Source organism: Lepus europaeus, chromosome 9, assembly GCF_033115175.1.
Source record: "Lepus europaeus isolate LE1 chromosome 9, mLepTim1.pri, whole genome shotgun sequence".
Taxonomy (NCBI): Eukaryota; Metazoa; Chordata; class Mammalia; order Lagomorpha; family Leporidae; genus Lepus; species Lepus europaeus.
Genome location: NC_084835.1, coordinates 28,898,354 through 28,918,116, shown reverse-complemented (window position 1 = coordinate 28,918,116; position 19,763 = coordinate 28,898,354).

Sequence of the window (19,763 nt, the reverse complement as noted above, 5' to 3'; positions counted from 1 at the left end):
AGCCCTCTGTGCTTTGGCCAGGTCCCTTGCCTGCCTGGTGTCTAGCAAATGACGTGGGTGGTTTTTCAGTGGGATTTGTCTGTTCCCTGAATGTAGCATCATCTGAAGTCAGAGCGTAGCCTCAAAGGGCACTTAAAGTGTCCTCCTGTTCCTGAGCTGAGGCCATGGAAAAGGGTGTCCTTGATAACTAATGTCTGTGAAGACATTCGGCGCAGCCCAGCAACTGTGAACTGCATGTTAGTAGGCAGTGGAGCTGCTTGCAACATGGGGTGGAAATTCCCTTGGTTCCTCATGAGCACGAAAGAGGGAGGTTCAAGATACCCTGGATAATTCCATTACCGTCTTTGCATGATCATTTTACACAAAGGCAGCCTGTCCATCCGCATCATCCCAGCCTCTTCTGCTAGCTTGAATTCCTCTTAATTCATGTATAAAACAAAATCAGAGTGCTGACTGCAACCTGTAAAATAAGGCCACATCTTTGTCTAATTATAGATTCTACATAAACTGCTTCAGCATTATTGAAGGTATATAAAGAAGAATAAAAAGAAGATGGCTATCCCATTAAAATGTCAACAAAAAACAAATAATGTTTTAAATGTTCTTTTATATCACAGCAAGAGGCTGCTTTTAACAACCCCCCAAACTCACAAAACTCATTAAGAATGATGCCGGTGCACCATGGAAAGAAAAGACTAATACCGGTTGAACACAAGATGAGTGGTGGAGATTATGGTTTAATTTTTTTCCCTTCTGACTCATTTTTTTGCCCTCTTTGGAAACTGATAAAAGATTTTCAATTTTTTTTTAAATTGACCTCATTTTTAGTTTATTGTCTGAAAGCAGAGATGTCTTTACACAGGTTTGAGAGTCTGTCTGTCAAAACTTTGTAGGACTTTTCAGATGGAAGAAACCCACAGTGCTCCAAATTGTCTGGGGGGAGTTTCCACTTGTATGTGTTTGGGCATTTCCCGCTCTTAAAAGTTAAAACCTAATGATCGTGGCAGAAGGCTAAATATTTTCCGTACTTTGCTTCTGAAATTCGTTCGTTACAAAGAGCATATGGGGAAAAGAGAATTGGACACATCCCATCTATTACACATAGTTAGCACTGGAGTTAGAGGGTAGGGCCCTGGGTCATGGAAGGTCAATAATGGGGGTTTTCACTACTTCTTCCGTTTTATTTATAATGAAAATGTACTCCAGTTTCACTTGTACAATTTGATTCCCATGTAATAAAGAAGAATACACTGTATTTAGAGAAGAATGTCCATTTAGATCATTTAACAGTTGTATGATATCCCAGGTGTGAACGCCGTGCACAGATCTGTAAGGGAGGGCTGGCAAGAGAGGGAAGGCTCTGCTGGTAGCATCCACCCTTAAAAGCATTTCTGTCCAGAAAGGCTGAGTGAACAAAGGAAGGGAAAATGGCAAAAGAAGAGCCTAATATCCACAAGGGAAGGGTTCTATTGCAGACTGCTTTAGGGGTTAACACTGGATCATGTTGAATTCCTCTGATCTGATGTCCATTTGTTGTAACTGTCCTTTTTTTTAGAAAAAAAAAAAGAAAAAAAAAGAAAACGTGCCCTCATGACATCCTCAATGCATGCACCATTTCTTGGGTTTTAAAATAGAAATTAAAACTTACATGTAACAATTACATTGAAGAGATCACCTTATATAAATTCCCAGCCTCTCAGGAACTAGGACTGAAATGGAATGCTAATTTAATTTAATAATGTATTCTATTTATACTCAAACACACAACCTTTGCTCATGAAAGCTTCAATCCCAACCCCTACCTCCCACTTTTCTTTTTCTCCATCAGTCCAGACTGGAATTAGATGCTGATTTGAAGAGCAAAATCTAGTTGCCTCCCAGCCCCTGGCCCTGCAGCCCCCAACGCTGTGAGGTGCTTCACGTCCACAGTGGGTCCACCCTCTTGCTGTGCGAAGGTGGGACGTGGGGATTGAAGAGGATGCACACATGCAAGGGAGCTCCAGGTCGTTCATGGGAAATCCAGAGCATGGAAAAATGATGCATGGATTTCCAAAAATCTCTTTTGTACCAAATAAGCTTACTCATTTTTTTCTTTGATCCCTTTGAAGTACCCTCATAAAACAAAAAGCTCATGCAAGTCCTTTGTAAGTGTGTATGTGTGTGTGTGTCTGTGTGTGTATTACAGAAAGAGTTGGGTCAAATAAGCGGCTTCCTGTCCACAGTGGGACATGAGATTCATTCCATGAACGGAAATTTAACTGTCTCCCCTTCCTTTGAGCAAAGCAGGAAGGTGACTGACAGCTCACCACCCATCAAGCCCTCCTGGGTGATGATGTGGCCCAGGGAGAGCGGTCCCTCCCCAAGCCTGGGGGCCCCAGGCTGAGTAGAGAAAGCATGCCTATCCACACCCCGGACTCTGTCAGTGTCTGAGCTCTGTCCTTTTCCCATTCCTAGGAGGACGAATGACGTCCCTCCAGGTCCTGCAGTCTGGCTTTGATTAAATAATTAGGAACTCCCAGCAACAGATCTATCATTTCTGTCCTGAAATAGGCCAGTATGTGTCTTTTGTGGCCATGCCAGCCGATCATGAAGCCACTCTCCTTATTGTCACCCAGAACATAGTGGTGCAGTGTTTGTGCTCGCTCCTGGATTTCAGTGCTAGAATGTTGCCCAGCAGTTTGTTCCTGGTGCCAGCAGTGCTACAAAACTTCATAATAAATCCTTTCTATATTTATTCAGTCCACCCCTGTGACACTGGCATTGCCTTTCATGAGTGGATGATCAGAGGCTTCCATTTCCCCTTGTAACTCTGGGTGATTACACCTTCCAGCAGAAGACACTGCAGGCTCTGCTGTGTCTGTGTGCAGCGTGGCACGGTGGCTGCCGGCCACTGGGGGAAGGTGAGCCCTGGGAGGGATGTGGGTGCTGACCTAAAATCGCACACAAAGGAAGTGCGGAGGTGACCTCCTTCATCCTTTTGGTTGAAATGTTTAAAATTTTCCACTTCCTGCACAGCTAAAGCCCAAAATAAAGTTGTCAAAATAAAGCAGTCGTATTTCATAGTAATATGCTATCTCCCAGAAAAGCACAAAGGGAGATGGAGGCGGTGGGTGACACCCACTAATTGAGTTCAAGGAAGATTTAAGAAGATATTTTTGGTTCTTGCCTTAATTAAGCCACAAATAATCTCCAAGTTGTCCCTATTTAAAGTGCATGTAGTTTCTTCAAAAAGTTCATGGAAAGATAGGATTCTTAAGCTTATTTGGGGGGAAATTTTTGAAATCCATATGTAGCTTTTTAAATATAATATGCATTTCTCATGAGTTTTTTGCTGTTCATGCTGGACTTCAGGTTTTTGGCACCAAAATATACATAGCTTTCCTTTCATGAACTTCTTGAAGTACTCTCTCATCTGTATGTGCGTGTTTTACAAGCGTGTATATATATATTATACATACGTGTGCACACACATTTACACGTGCAGGGTCTTCCAAAAGTTCATGGAAGATGTACATTATAAAAAGGCTACTCAAGGATTTCAGAATTTTTTGCAGCAAAATAAACAACATTGAATTCCATTTTCCATTAATTTTTAAGTCCCCTAACTTGTGAAATAGTGAAATATCTGAACGAGAAATCTTTTTCTCATTTGGATGTACATGAGTAATCTTGCAAACAATAGAAAGAATTTTCCACTGATGATAACCTAAGAAGAAACTTCTAGAAACTATGAGATAGGGAAATTCAGCAAGAAAACACAAGCTATGTTTGGGAATAAGAAAGATGTGCTCTCTTTTGTTTTGCATAGTTCTGTACAGAAGAGTGCAGAAAACTATGAGTACATATGGCCGATGTGTGTTTTAGCTTTTGAAAAATGATCAAAGTCACTCATCCACTGAAAGAAATACAATGAAATGAGATAACAAGGATTAGGGAAAATAAACTACATAAATTAGTGGAAGAGCACTAGGATCACAAGATAAAATCCATCAGTCACTTATGTTTCATCACTGGCTTTCACTTCTGTTTACATTTACTGAAATGCCATGCCATTCCATTGGTCCATGGCTGACATGTGAATCTTAAAAGAAGAGTTACTTTATACAGAGGTAAAGTCAACTGAGGAGTATATGGTGTTTTTTTTTTTTTACTGCCTTCTTTAAAAAGATCATTGCAACGTTTCCACCTGAGGCAGAAAACTCAATAGTTTATCATTTATTCAGGCAAAGCCTGTAATAGCACATTTTATTTTTAAGAGACAGGTTTTACAAGAATAAGTATAAATAAAAAATGTAAAAAATGTATGCACTTTGACATAATTTTTGAAAATGGAGGAGTTCTAAATTTTCAAAAAATAATTGAGTGATTATTCCTCTTATTTTAAGATTTGATAAGTGCCATCTCTCAGTATTATAATTCCTGGTGGCATCATGTTCATCCTAACACTACCTGGAAATACTCTAATATTTGTGAAAATGAAGTCACATATTCCTTAAAACAAACATATTCATAGTAAATCATTTCCAAATACATCAACTTAAGGCTATATGCTACTATTTTTTTTAGTCAAACTCAAGCAGGAAAAAAAAATACTAATTCAGACTTTAGAGTGTGAGCTATGTAGTAATATGATGACATGTTCTTTGTGTTAATGGTGCTGGGGGAAAATGGTTAGAAAAAAGAAAACTCTTTTTTTTTTTTTTTTTTTTTTGACAGGCAGAGTGGACAGTGAGAGAGAGAGAGACAGAGAGAAAGGTCTTCCTTTGCCCTCCAAAGGCCGCCGTGGCTGGTGTGCTGCGGCTGGCGCACCGCGCTGATCCGATGGCAGGAGCCAGGTGCTTCTTCTGGTCTCCCATGGGGTGCAGGGCCCAAGCACTTGGGCCATCCTCCACTGCACTCCCTAGCCACAGCAGAGAGCTGGCCTGGAAGAGGGGCAACCGGGACAGAATCTGGCACCCCAACCGGGACTAGAACCCGGTGTGCCGGCGCCGCAAGGCAGAGGATTAGCCTGTTGAGCCATGGTGCCGGCCAGAAAAAAGAAAATTCTTAAAAGAGAGCAAGGAAGTAGTCAAGAAGATGGAGAAAGACAATTTTGTTCTCTCAGCTTTACACACCTGCAGGGGGTGCTTATGTTCATAAACACACAAAAGAAAGAATTCTTGAAAGATAATACATATTCCAAAGGTAGAACTTTTAGCCAGTTGAGAGAAAGGCTTATCTTTAAAATTTTTTGACTGATGGTGCTTAAACAGAAAGGTAGCCATATATTGGAAGGTTTGTTAAAACTTCTGAATGTGCCAACCAAAGGTAGAAATCCTCCCTAACGGACCACTAGGGGGCCTTCCTTAGAAATGACAGGGAAAAAATTAATAAACAGACCACAAAGAAGGACCCTAATATTTTCTATCATACACGTAGACATAGCAGTCTAGCATCTGGCTATTCAGATAAGATGAAACAATCGCTTCTCGGCCTTTTGGCTAAGATCAAGTGCAGATAAGATGAAACAGTTGATGGATTTTTTTTCCTTCTTCACTGAGAAGATTTTTTTTTTTTTTTTTTTTTTTTTTTTTTTTTACAAGAAGAGTTAGACAGTGAGAGAGAGACAGAGAGAAAGGTCTTCCTTCCGCTGGTTCACCTCCCCAGATGGCCGCTACGGCCGGTGCACTGCACCAATCCGAAACCTGGAGCCAGGTGCTTCCTCCTGGTCTCCCATGCGGGTGCAGGGCCCATCCTCCACTGCCTTACCGGGCCACAGCAGAGAGCTGGACTGGAAGAGGAGTAACTGGGACAGAATCCAGAGCTCCGACTGGGACTAGAACCTGGGGTGCCAGTGCCACAGGCGGAGGATTAGCCTAGTGATCCACGGCGCCGGCCGAGAAGATATTTTTTAAAAAATCTACTTCAGCTATTCATCTGCTTATTTTTAGCTCAAGTAATGGTTGTTTTATCTGCTTTATATGTTACCTTATTTTGGTGGCTTGATTTTGCCCAGAGACCAAAATGAGGAGTTTAATTTATTCCAACCAGCATATTGTGATTCAATTTGGAAAGACAGCCTGAGCGTGTTCTCCCAGATTAACATGAGCAGATGTGTGAGCTCATCAGAGTCCGCGGTGGTCTATTTTGACAGCTCCCCAGATTGGGCTCGTGCTGAGAGCCAGTGGTGCCAAGGTGGAGTGCTGGTTCCACAAAGCTTCTGTGGAGCCTTTACTATAACTGGGCGCCGTGCTTGGTGATGCGCTGCAGTTGCAAACCAGCTTGGTGTGGCGGCCTTCGCAGAGACAGCAAGAAGCAAGGTGCTCAGGGCTGTGGGAGCTGGGTGGTGGGTGGCTTTGTGGAGGTCCCATTTGGGCAGAATCCTGAAGAGATCAAGGGAAGAAGCCAAGGGAGATTGGGAATCTGCAGTTCGGGGTGGAGATTTAGAGGCAGGAGACCTGGGGTCAGGTCCCCCCTCCTTCACTCACCAGCTGAGCATGAGGGAGTCCAGGGACACTCTCTGACTTGGCTGTCTCCGCTCAGAGCAGGAACGCTAACAGTGCTGGCTCTGTCTCCTGCAGTGGTGCCTGGCCCTTCATCTCACTGGGTTCTAAAATGATCTCATGGAGTGATTTTTTTTTTTTTGAGATTCTTTATACTCAAAGGTTATGTGGTTGCTCAAAATAATCAACAGAATGTGGGGGTTTGGCCTGGCAGTTAAGCCCCTAGTTGGATGCCCATACCCTACATCGGAGCACCTGAGTTTGGTAACACACAGCTGCAGCTCTGGACTCCGGCTTCCTGCAAGTGCAGACCTTGGGAGGCAGCAGGTGGTGCCTCGAAAATTGGGTTTCTACCACTCACGTGAGAGAGCTGGATTGCTTATGGCTCCCAGCTTTGGCCTGGATTAAACCCCCAGCAATGTGGGCATTTGGGCAGTGAACAAGCAGATGGAAGCTTGCATTCACTTTTTCTCTTTCTGTATCTCAGCCTCTCAAAAAAAATTTTAAAAAGCCACAATTTTTAATGAATGACTTCTATACTAGAGGTCTTTGATGGACAGAAGGCCATCTTGTCCCCAACCTTAAAAATAGCTTAATGATTTATTAACGTAAAAGCTGACCTGATGCATTAAGTTTAAGAGTTTGTAATATGGGGGCTGGCGCCGTGGTGCAGTAAGTTAATCCTCTGCCCGTGGTGCCGGCATCCCATATAGGCGCTGGTTCTAGTCCCGGCTGCTCCTCTTCCAGTCCAGCTCTCTGCTGTGGCCTGGGAAAGCAGTGGAGGATGGCCCAAGTGCTTGGGCCCTGCCCCTGCATGGGAGACCAGGAAGAAACACCTGGCTCCTGGCTTTGGATTGGCGCAGCGCCTGCCGTAGTGGCCATTTGGGGGATGAACCAACGGAGGGAAGACCTTTCTCTCTGTCTCTCCCTCTCAATGGCTATAACTCTAACTCTCAAATACAATAAATACAATCTTTAAAAAAAGAATTTTTAATATGAATACATATATGCATAAAAGGTTCAGCAAAGATATAATCCAACGCAAATTTTGCTGGATAATAGGAGTATTTTCATTTTTTCCTTTTTGCTTTCGGGACTGTCTGATTTTCTGTAATGACCTTAAGATGTTTTACAATAAAATAGTAGTCTGTTAATTAACCAAAATCATAGCAAAACAGAATATTTATGGATGGAAAATTCCATTTTCAACCAAGTTTGTACAGTTGCATCCAGAGATAGAGACGTAAAGAAACAAAAAGTCTAGAAGTTCTTTCTCGTGTAGACAGTGTAATTGGTATCGTATTGTAAATATTGGTTCATATTTTTTGCTTCTCACCATCTCTAAGAGATCTTGTCAGGACACAGGGATCTACATCATTAAAAAATGATCTACAGCATTCTCCTGTTTTAAAGATTTCATCCTTAGCCCTGTTTGCAAGGAGTTTGACTTGATATTTAAAACATGGGATTTCAGGTCAGTTCAGAATATGTTAGGCCTTGCTTTGTGCATCCCGAGAGAATGAAGCATTATTCCCGTCCTTGAAGGTATCTCAGATATTTCTTGAAAGAAGGGAGAAAGGATGATAAAATGCGGGGCCATGACCACTTCTGCCGTATCCTACATCTAGTGTTTTAGAAATAAGCCAGTCCATTTTAAGGACAAGATAATTTAAATTCTAGCCTCAAAGATCCAGAAGCTGGAAGGAACCTCAGGATATCATGTTGGTCTTTTACCTTCAGACATTTCCCTTGGGGTGGAAAGGTGGGGGTGCAGTGGAATGACCAGGCCCAGTGAGAGTCTCATGCATCGCCACAGGGTCCGTTACCCGGTTCCTGCCATCTCCATTCTCTGCCTGTGTTTGATGTCTTGAGTTTTCTCCATTAAGTAAAGAGGAGTCTCCTGGTATTTTCAGTTAAAAGGCTTGATCCATTTACCAAGCCCTCACAGGGAGACAGATGGCATGATTGTGGAAATACTTGTTATAAGGTTGGAGCGTTCCCCCAGAGAATCCACGCAGGACAAGGGTTTGCAAGTTCTGAGTAGAGTTGCAGACAGAAGAAAAAGACAGAGAGAAAGGTCTTTCATCCGTTGGTTCACCCCTCAAATGGCCGCCACAGCCAGCGCTGTGCTGATCCGAAGCCAGGATACTTACTAGTGCAGGTACTTCTTCCTGTTCTCCGATGCGGGTTCAGCTTCCCAGGCACTTGGGCCATCATCCACTGCCTTCCCAGGCCACAGCAGAGAGCTGGACTGGAAGAGGAGCAACCGGGACTAGAACCCGGTGCCCGTATGGGATGCCGGTGCCGCAGGCAGAGGATTAACCAAGTGAGCCACAGCGCCAGCCCCGTGCCCAAGTTTCTTACACATTGGTTTGGCAGGAATGGGATAGGGTGCACCTTGGGCTTCAGTGAAGCAGATTGGAACAGAAGGAACCTTCTCCAAGGGAGCTGGAGTCAGCGTGCAAGAAGCAGACCTGCTGCACTCAGTAAGGGCTCTACAGTCCCTCGTGCCCAGCACACAGACACACAAGTGTCCAGACCATTGGGCAGATGCCAGGCTGAGCTTTCAGAACTCCAATCTTCAAGGAACCCTGAACTTGAACAGAAAGACAGGTCGAATGCAAGGAGGAAGTTTTCTCTCTGAGCCAATTAAGGCAATTTTAATAGACCAGAATATGAAAGCTGTAAAAATATTTGATAATTCAATGTATTCCAAACTCCTCAAGTGCACAAGCCTAAGAAGGGTGTCTCTGTTTTATGAAGCTCATTGGAGATCCAGGAAGATGAGTTTAGAAAAGAGGCACAGTAGACCCATCAGGAACTGATTATTGCCATCACAGAAAGGTCTCCAGAAACTGTTTTAAATTGTCTCATAAAGGTGCACTAAACCGTAGCCCACGCCAGGCTGCCCTTGAGGGAGGAGAGAGGCTGGTGCATGGTTTTGTGGGCAGCATAGAAGAAAGAGTCTGGAAAGCACTTTGGAAAATAGCAACACAGTCCACAAAGAGTTTAGTTTTATGAGTGTTTAGGGAAGTCCAAATATCGGGCAGAATGTAATCTGACATTGCGTTTTAATTCTGTTGATGATTTGCAGACCTGGGAACATTCTTCCTAGAGTGTCCAGTGCCCTTGGAATCTAACTCTACCTAGGAGTGCTACTCGCTTAGAAGAGGTGAGCTGTGAGCATTGCTGTACTTTCGCCCTCTGCAGCTCAAGAAAATACAGTGACATTGCTATATCTTAGTCCACAGGAGAAATGACCGGGCAGCTGGCATTCCACTGATGAGCTGGGCGACCATGGGCTGGTGACCTACCTTCTCTGGGTCCTGTGTTTTCTCAGCTGCAGACTGGTGCTGATACTGATACTGATAGCTGTATTCATGGAGGTCTTCACAAGAAGTGTCTTCAGGGTGTTTATGGAAAATGCATACTATGAGAAAAGTATGCGTGCATAGATTTCAAAATATGTTTGCACCCAAAGGAACCTATCCTTGAATGCTGTTTCTCCATGAACTACCTAGAGTACTCTCAAACGTGTCAGACACTGTTCTAGAAAGATGTGTTAACTCAGTCACTGCAGCAGTTCTTGAGTTTAGAATCCCTGTTGTCTTTTGGTGCAGTTGAGGACACCTGGTTTAGTTGGGTTAAATGAGTGGCTGCAGCTCTGGCAGCTGGGAAGCGGAGTCAGATTTCAGCTCCCAGTGCGCACTTGACAGGCAGGTGAGCTGCCAGCAGAGCAGGGGGCAGAGCCGGATGGGCTCTCGTTAGGCCTCTATCTCTTACCGGCTCCGCAGCCTTGGCAGGTGATGGCGTTTCTATGGGCCTTTTATTCCTGGTTTATAAACTGGGATTGAAAATGTGATCTCCTCGTGGCACACCGTGAAGGCTAAATGAGTTAGCGCTTGTTAATTCAGAACAGGGCCAGGCATTTGGCACAGCAGCTTAAGTTGCCGCTTGGGGCACCTGAATCCTCTATAGGAGTGCTGGTTCGAGACTTGGTTAGTCTGCTTCCCATGTAGCTCCCACTCACGTGCTGGGTGGCAGCAGATGATGGCTGTAGTACATGAGTGCCTGCCACCCACATGGGAGTTCTGAATGGAGTCCCAGGCTCCTGGGTTCAGTCTCACCTCGCTCTGGCTATTGTAGGCATTTGAGGAGTGAAGCAGCAGATAGATTTCTCTGTCTCTCTGCCTTTCAAATAAAGTGAAAATAAATCAGTACTTTTTACAAATTCAAAGTAGTGCGTGATAAGAGCTCGGTATTAAAATGTACCATTATTATCATTTTATTATTCTACTCTCCAATGATATGAATCTTAGCAAAATTAGTTAATATGTGTAAATTACCACTTTGGAAATTTATATGTACTAAATAAAAGTTAAAAAAAAACCAATTACCTACTGTACACAGTAAGCACTCAATAATCCATTCCTTCCAGGAGATTAATGCCAAGTGTGAGACACAATTTAGGCGCTGGAAAGATCCAAATCACAGGGCGTGGGGCTGCCTGCCCTGGAGCTCACAGGCCAGTTGAGGAAAGAGGAGCAGCCTTAGCTTTTCCTTCTCCAGCAGATCAGAATGTTCTGTCTTTAAGAACTGAATGCAGCAGTCCTCCCCTTATCCATGGTTTCACTTTCCACAGTGTCGTTACCCACAGCCAACTACAGTCCAAATACGTCAAGTGGAAAATTCCATTTTGTAAAGAATTCGTGAGTTTTAAATAGCTCTTGTTACAGTATATTGCTATATTCAACTTTTATTATTACTATCAATCTCTTACTGTGCCTAGTTTTTAAGTTAAACATTATCACAGGTATGTATGTATAGAAAAAAATCATAGTATATGAGAATATAGGGTTCGGTACTATTCACAGTTTGGGGCACCTGCAGGGTGTCTTGGAACACATCCCCTATAGATCGGGGGCACTGCTGTGTGCAGAATTTCTTACTTGTCTGTAATGGTAGGTCATGTAAGGGGATACATGGATCTAGGAGTACTCACAGTCTCATCTTTTTCCCCAGTCCAGTGGAGAGAAGCCTCTGCATGGACCCTCTATTTATTTCCTCTGGGCACCATCTGTAGAGGACAGGATCTGACTCTGAGGGTGGGACAGGCTCAGAGCATCTCTAAAACAGCAACTGAAGGGAGAGGGCAGAGGACAGAGAGGGGAAGGAAGGTGACATCCTCAGAACACGACAGGGGCTGTGCACAGCCGTGCAAGTCACATGTGCATGTCTCGTGCTTGTTTTGTGAAGGTGTAAGACAAGAGATGGCATTGAGGTATGTATTGCAAGGACCGATAGCTCCGTTCTTGTCAGCAAACAGGAGAAGAAACTCCATTGCTCTGCTATGACTTTTGTCTCACTCATTGTGTTTCTGTAAGTCCTGCTCTTGGAGGCTAACAGCCACATGGTTTGTTTGGTGTGGAGCAAAGAATATTTGCCAGGAGCTGTGCCAGGTCCACTGTTCAGTAGGTGTTGTCAACCCCCAATTGTCCTTGGCCACTTTTATAACAAATGAGATGTCAAGGTCTGTCCAGTCTTAGGGGGCACAGCCACATGGTTGTAGTACATCAGCAGGTCTTTTGTAGGAACCGTGAGCCTTCAGTGTGGATGCAGGCATGCATGCTTTCCTAACCTTGGGCTGCAGTGGCCTCTGTCACACGCAGTAAGAACTGTAGCTTTCCCATGGGCCAAACTCCACACACATTAATGTACATCAGTTTCCGGTTTCCTAAAAATTCCTTGATGGCAAAAGCACTGATTTCTGGACTCAACCTAGGCTTACCAAAGCAGACATTCCAGTGGCAAAGTCTGGAAACTGGCATGGTTCACAAGCATTGCCAATGACTTTCATCTGTCGTATCAGGGACAATGCTGTGGCTAGTTCTAGCATTGCAGCCAGATCCCTATTCCACATAGGAGAAGAAGCCAGGTGTCTTATGACTGGTGCAGCAGCCACCTGGTAATTAAAGATGGGACTGAGAAATGTGGGCCCCTTCCTGAAGCAGGTGTAGCACACTCCAAATCCCTGTTCCCAATTTAGCAGCTTCAATAATCAGTCTCTGTGAGGACAAAAGTAGTTCAGGCAGAACAAAGCCAACTGCAGTCAGAGATCCAGAAAAGAAACTTCCAGATAGCCTGCTGTATCCCTCATCACCTTTGTTTCTCCCATTTCTCTCTGAGTCACCCATGGGCTACTGCTGGGCTCACTGCCTTTCTGAATTCCTGAGGTTGGCATCTTAAATATGCTATCTCCGAGTCTCCCAGGTGAGCTCTCTATTGGATCTCCCAAGAGCCAGTTTCCCAGCAGAACCTATCAGCATCCTGGCAGGGCTGGAGGATGAAGTCAGACCTTCTACACTGTGTGATTTGGGACCCTGTGGCCTAGCGCTCAGATCAGCCCTTCAGTGACTGTAGGGTGTGTGGCTCCTGTGCCATGCCCTGGCCACCTGAAACATTATGATCTTGATGCAGAAGTTACCCTACAGGTTTGTACTGGGGACTTGTGAATCTTTGTAATGTATTTTTAGTTTAAGACCATTATAGGATTCTCATCATTGTCCATTGCTGTGTAACAGTATCACCACAAGCTTAGCAACTTGTATTTATTGTCTTACAATTTCTATGAGTCAGAAGTCTAGGCATCACTTAGGTGGGTCCTCTACTTTGGATTTCACAAACTGGTAATCACAGTGTCTTCTGGGGCTGTGGTCTCATTTGAGGCTTGACAGGGGAAGAATCCGTTTCCTATCTCCCTTGGGTTGCTGACAGTTTGGCTTCTTGCAACTAGAGAAGTGAGGATTTCAGTTTCCTGTACTCTGTTGTCCAGAGGCCACCTTGAGTCCTTTGCCTTGGAGCATCTCCCAACGTGACCACCTGTTACTTCAAAGCAAGCAGGAGAGGGAGAGACCCCAGAAAGATGGATGCTGTCATCTTATTTTTTATATAGTTGTATACACATATTCATAGCTTGTTTTCTTTGTCCTAATCTGCTGGTTAAAAAGCAAGTCACAGATTCTGCCTACATTCAAGGCTATACACATCAACAAGTGAAATCATGTCTATTACTTAGTAGCCTGTCTACCAAAGTAGCGGTCACCAATTAAGAGTGTCTCCTCAACCCCTAAAACAACATTCTTCCTCTAATAGCTGGGACAACCCTCATGGTGCTATGGGACCCCACACACCAACCCAAGTTAACTGAGGTGCAGGTGAGACGAGTCCGAAGTGGCGTTGTTAGATTCTTTCTGTCAGGATTTGGCCATTGGGATTCATAGATAGCCAGCTAGTCTGGGCCATTTCCTTTTAAGGATAAGGGAGTAACTAGCTGTTGGGTCACCATGTTCCATTATGTGCACATGAGACAGAAAATGAAGTGGAAGCAGAGAGAATGCTATTGATCTACAGAGGAAAAAAAAATGAGAGAGGGAAAAAAAAATTCATTCAGCTATGTTTCTAACAGCTGCCCAGTTGCTCATTCTGGTTTCTCATATAATGCAAAAACTTTGAGTTTTGGAGCACTTTCAATGTCTTGTTAGTAAATTTCCTATTCTGCTTAACCTTGCTTGGGTTGGCTCCTATTACCTAGGAAGGTAAGGAACCCTAAGTTGAGATGTCAAAGTGGGCCTTATTTGTTCTTCACTTGTAACCTCCAGCATCCACCTGCTACCCACACATCCAGTCATCAAAGAACTATTTCTCTATTCTGTAAAGATGGCCTTGGATCTTTCCTGGATGCTGGGATACAACAGAAGCAAGCCTCACCAACTCCCAGTCTTTGGGCATGGCCCACACACAGGCAGGGTTACAGGTGGGAGGTGCTGAGGCATAGAGAAAAGGCGCACGGAGGTCTTGAGCCCTGGGGAAGAATCTTTCCAGGAATCCTTCCTGGAGGAAGTGACTCAGAGAAGACCCAAGAGGTGGGTAGGGACTCACAGACTGGAAGGGATGGGAGAGCCATTGAAGCCATGCAGTGGGACTGGCATGTGCCAGTGGATGTGGCAAATCTCAGTATGCACTGAGCAAGAACATGGCAAATCTGAGAGTCAGGGAGCAGAGTGGATGTAAAGAGACTTTTCATAGAAACAAATGGGGAGAAAGAGAACCAGTTATATGTCTGTCCTGTGAAACTGTTATCTCCTTGACGCTAAGGACTGTGATTTTTTTTTTTTTTAATTATTAGCCTCTAGCTTGGCACATAGGTATTTACTAGTTTAAAGAAATGTGGATATTGGAGTTTCGCTTACCTTTTTATATATGCAAACTAAATTTCTCTCTTTCTAATATGCAGGTGCATGGCTTCTGAAAATATGTGTAGCTACCAAGTTACAGAGCAATTTCATCATTTAAAAAATTCCATCATGCTGATATTTTGTAATCCATGCCTCTCCCCACTCCCTGCCTTTGCTAATATTCACAGAGTTCATGAAAACTGTGTACAATGAAGAAACTAGACATGGCTTTCACAACTTTTATATCCAGATACATTTTTTAAAAAATTCTATCGTCTATGAACTTTTACAAGAACCCTAGTATATCAGGCCGGCGCCGTGGCTCAACTGGCTAATCCTCCGCCTTGCGGCGCCGGTACACCGGGTTCTAGTCCCGGTCGGGGCACCGATCCTGTCCCGGTTGCCCCTCTTCCAGGCCAGCTCTCTGCTGTGGCCAGGGAGTGCAGTGGAGGATGGCCCAAGTGTTTGGGCTCTGCACCCCATGGGAGACCAGGAGAAGCACCTGGCTCCTGCCATGGGATCAGCGCGGTGCGCCGGCCGCAGCGCGCCTACCGCGGCGGCCATTGGAGGGTGAACCAACGGCAAAAAAAAAGGAAGACCTTTCTCTCTGTCTCTCTCTCACTGTCCACTCTGCCTGTCAAAAATAAAAAAAATTTTAAAAAAATTAAAAAAAAGAACCCTAGTATATGTAATATTTTACTTCATCTTCATGCCCACAATTTCTGAAATAGATAATGTTATTTCTATTTTGCAGGTGAGAAAAGCAAAGCCGGATACATTTTTCTTCCTTCTTTTTATCCAGCAAATTCACTGATGAAGGGATCTGAAGATTAGGAGCCTGTTTTCTCAGATTGTCAGGTAAGAGACTTCGATTTGTCAGCCGTTTCGGAAAATCACACTTTGTTTCCCAGTACTTGGGCTCTGTGTGGAAAGCATATAAGAACAGGAAACTGGTGGTATCTCTGGGTCAGGTCTGCCTTTCCTGGCCTTCTGCTGTGGGGCTAAAGGCATGCATTCCATGGAGCCTATAAAATGCACCTTGTTCCCAAGAAATGTTAGGACAGCTGGTTTCCAGATCTTGGATCGTTATGTCTTTTTTTTTTTTTTTTCATGAAGCATCCATTAATTCTTTTTAATCATCTCTTGATTTTACCAAGAAGGTCATTATTTCCACAGGCAGTTCACTGATAGATTGGGCAGTGTTTTTATGTTGTTTCTTTCCTGTGGTGTGGTGTAACTTTCTTTGTCATCATTACATACGTCAAAGTAGGCTAACCAGAGTATTTCCCCAACCAGAGCATATGGTTGGGTCATGCAAACAACCATCATAAATCCTCTTTTGACAATGGCCCAAAATGATATCGTGACCTGGTCCCCATGGAATCCAGATTTATGAAGATCTGAATGTGAGAACTGAGCCTTAGGAGCATGGGTTTTTAAAAATGTGCCATGTGAATACATCTGTCTCTTTATGTGGCTACTTGCCTCCATATGTGACCAATGCATGGAAAATATGCACAGAGGTATTTGAAAAATTCTGGAGGTGCCTCAATAAGCTTGCCTAGAACGTGGAGCAGAGCAAGCACCCAATAAATATTCATTGAGTGAGTGAGTGAATGGATGGATGAGTAACATGGAGCTTGGGTGAGTTATAAAGTCATCCCATTTTTCTAGAAAGGAACTCAGTACTAGAAGCTTGTACGTGACGGTCTTTCCAATACCTTTCTCACTTTTTCTACTTCTGAATGTACACCTAATTTTTTTTACAAGGAAACTTTTCTAACCTCAATCCCAGAGGGTAAATCGTACTTAGTGTAGGCCAATTAAAATGTGTCATTTTTTCATGGAGATTGTGGTTGGTCTGGGAAGAGACATGGCACATGGGAAAAGTTTCCTTTCTCTTTCTATGGGGATGGGCAAAGAAGCATTTGCTGTTCTAGGGTTTTTCCCTTTCACACCAGAGAGTGCTTGCCTGGCTTCCCCCCTCACCCTACAACCTTAAGGAGAAGCAGCTTCAGTTTGTGTAAAGTGGAGAATGGAGAAGACATCATTGATGACATAGTTAAGCTCCTGGAGATCACCCAGATTCTGTTGCTGTTATCAGAGCGAGTAATTTCCTTCTGATCTAAGTCACCTTGAGTTGGGATTTCTGTCGCTTTCTCTGGACAACAAAAAGCTGTAGTGAAAGTTAGAGATTGAGAGGAAAATATGGAAGAATAGACTTGGTTGTTTTGTGTTATTTTAATAAGTCATAGTAGTGACTCTGGATTGCAGAGCACACATGAAGAACCTTTTGTATTCTGTCTTTCATTGCAAGTACTTGCACCCTAGAGGGTGAGTCTGGGTATGCTGGTTTCACTCACCTCCTTCAGGTAAGACTTGCCATCTGGAAAAGTTCTTGTTTAGATGAGCTGAGTGTTTTTCTTCACCTTGTTACTTTTTGCTACACAGAGCAAAAGAAGTTTCTCTCATCATGTACTCCACAGCCCTCTCATATTCTTAGCCATTCGTTCCATTGTCCCGCTTGCTAGAACATGAGATTTTTTTTTTTTTTGACAGGCAGAATTAGACAGTGAGAGACAGACAGAGAGAAAGGGCTTCCTTTTTCCATTGGTTCACCTCCCCAGATGGCTGCTATGGCCAGTGCGTTGCGTGGATCCGAAGCCAGGAGCCAGGTGCTTCTTCCTGGTCTCCCATGCGGGTGCAGGGCCCAAGCACTTGGGCCATCCTTCACTGCCTTCCTGTGCCTCATCAGAGAGCTGGACTGGAAGAGAAGCAACCAGGACAGAATCCGGCACCCCAACCGGGACTAGAACCCGGGGTGCCGGCGCTGCAGGCGGAGGATTATTCAAGTGAGCCGCGGCACCGGCCCGAACATGAGATTTTGAAACATCTTAGTAAATGTTATTAAATGTTCTCTTTGCAGTTACCATAAGCCACGCAGATCATATGAAGAAGTGTAAATAACTAGTGTTTGCAAAGATCTTAGCATCTAGCTGGGATGACAGGGCAGAACATTTCAGACAGCGATGGGAGAAGTGAATAAATAGAAATACAAAACCATTGAAAATCATTATGTTATTAATTCTTGGGTGAGGGGAACATAATACTAACTCTCAAATATAAACACAGGTCTTTTGTGTCTTCTTCCACCATCATCTTTTGCCTGGAGGGCTCCAGTGGCTTCCAGATCTATCTCTGTCGACCCTGTGGACCCAGAGTGATTGTCCACACTGAAGCCAGAGGAGTCTGGTGGAGGAGCAAGGGAAACCATGTCATTCCTCTGCTCGTCTTCCCACGCCTGGTCTCACACTGTGCTCCATCCAGTTCTTTCTGTTTTTTGCCCTCTAGAGATTTTTAGTTCTGTCCAGCAAGGCCTTTTCTCTGCTGTTCTCCCTCCTCTGACACCCTTCTCTCTCCTGTTTGGTAGTAGATGCCTACTCATACTGCTGCCAGTCTCAGCTCTAGCATCCTGTCCCCTTCTGACCACCACAAGTGTGACAAAACCTACACCAGACTTCATAGCACCAAGGATCTTTCCTTTTTGCTTGTCTCTGTTGTAGTTCTGCTTTGGAGTTGTCTGTATTATCATTTGAAACGCTACCTACATCTCCCACTCATCTCCAGGTGGGCAGTTTTTATCTGTGTTTAGTCACTGTTGAATCTCCAGAGCTTGACAGAGTGTCTGGCATATGGTCAATGTTCAATAAATATTTATTGAAAGAGAGGATAAATATGCAACCATGCAACCCACTCTCACTTTGAGCCAAGCATCATGCTAAAAACCTAACCACACTGTCATTTATTCCTTAGAATGCTATAGTTCCTCTCTATGGCAGCGGTGCTGCTATTGTTCCCATTTTATAATTGAGAATACTGAGGCTTAGAGAGATGAAATAATGTGTCCAAGTCTATATGCCAAGTAAGTGACGGAGCTGAGATTCCAGCCAGGCACGTGACTTCATATTCTGAACTCTGAACTTCTGGTCTTCAAGTCTCCCAGGTAAAGAAATGTCCTGGGAGGTCAGGGAGGAGAAGCTTTGTGAGCACACAGGGGCTTGGACTGATCTCAGAAGAGAAAATGGCTTTGTCCAGAGAGGGAATAAGCCGAAGCATAGGTGCTACCATAAAGGCACCACTAAGTGAGGCTGCCCTCGGGATGGGTGGGCTAGGAAAGGACGCCCATCTTCCTTGCACATGCAGCTGCACACTGGCATACAAAAGTTGATGGGCTGGCTCGATTTCACTTCCCACTTTCACCCTGAGCTGAGCCCGTTTATTTTTGCAGTGCACAAACGACACAGCAATGCACACTAAGTATGAGGCATATATGAAGGCTGCGAGGCACAGAAGCAGGAATTGAAGAAGTCATTTGGCTAGCATGATGGATATCTTCAGAGGGAGACCCACGTGTCAAAGTCTAAGACTTACACTGTCCAGTTAGCAGCCACTAATCACAGGTGGCTGCTAACTTGTATGAATTAAACAGGAAATTAAAAATTCTATTCCTCAATCACACTGCCCACTCTTCAAGTGCTCAATAGCTACTTGTAGCTGATGGCTACCATATTGGACAGTGTGGGTAGAGGCTATTTCCGTTATCATAGAAACTCCTGTTGGACAGCACTGGTCTAGGAAGGAAGCTGGAGCCACAATGTGTAAACCAGTGTTCTGCCTCTGTGCCCTGAGCCATGAGGAGTCACGAGAGGGCTGTAAGTCAGGAGGGCTGCAATGTACTTGTAGCCCTATGAGGAACAATGACTCGTTTATTGAGACTGATTGACCAGGTAGTATACTAAGTAGTTCACCAGCATGATTCCATTTAAGAGGCCGACAATGCAGGTACGATTATTATCCCCATTCTACAGAGGATGAGATGGAGGTCCATTGTGGGTAAGTGACTCTTACCGCCCCGACTCTCTCTGACCCGCAAAGACTCTGCTTTATGGGCTCCCACTCTGTGTGAATTAACATGATCGTGGCAGTGAATTATTCAGCGAGGCAGAGACTGAGGTCGGGAAGCCCTCGTGGCAGCCCGGAAAGTATT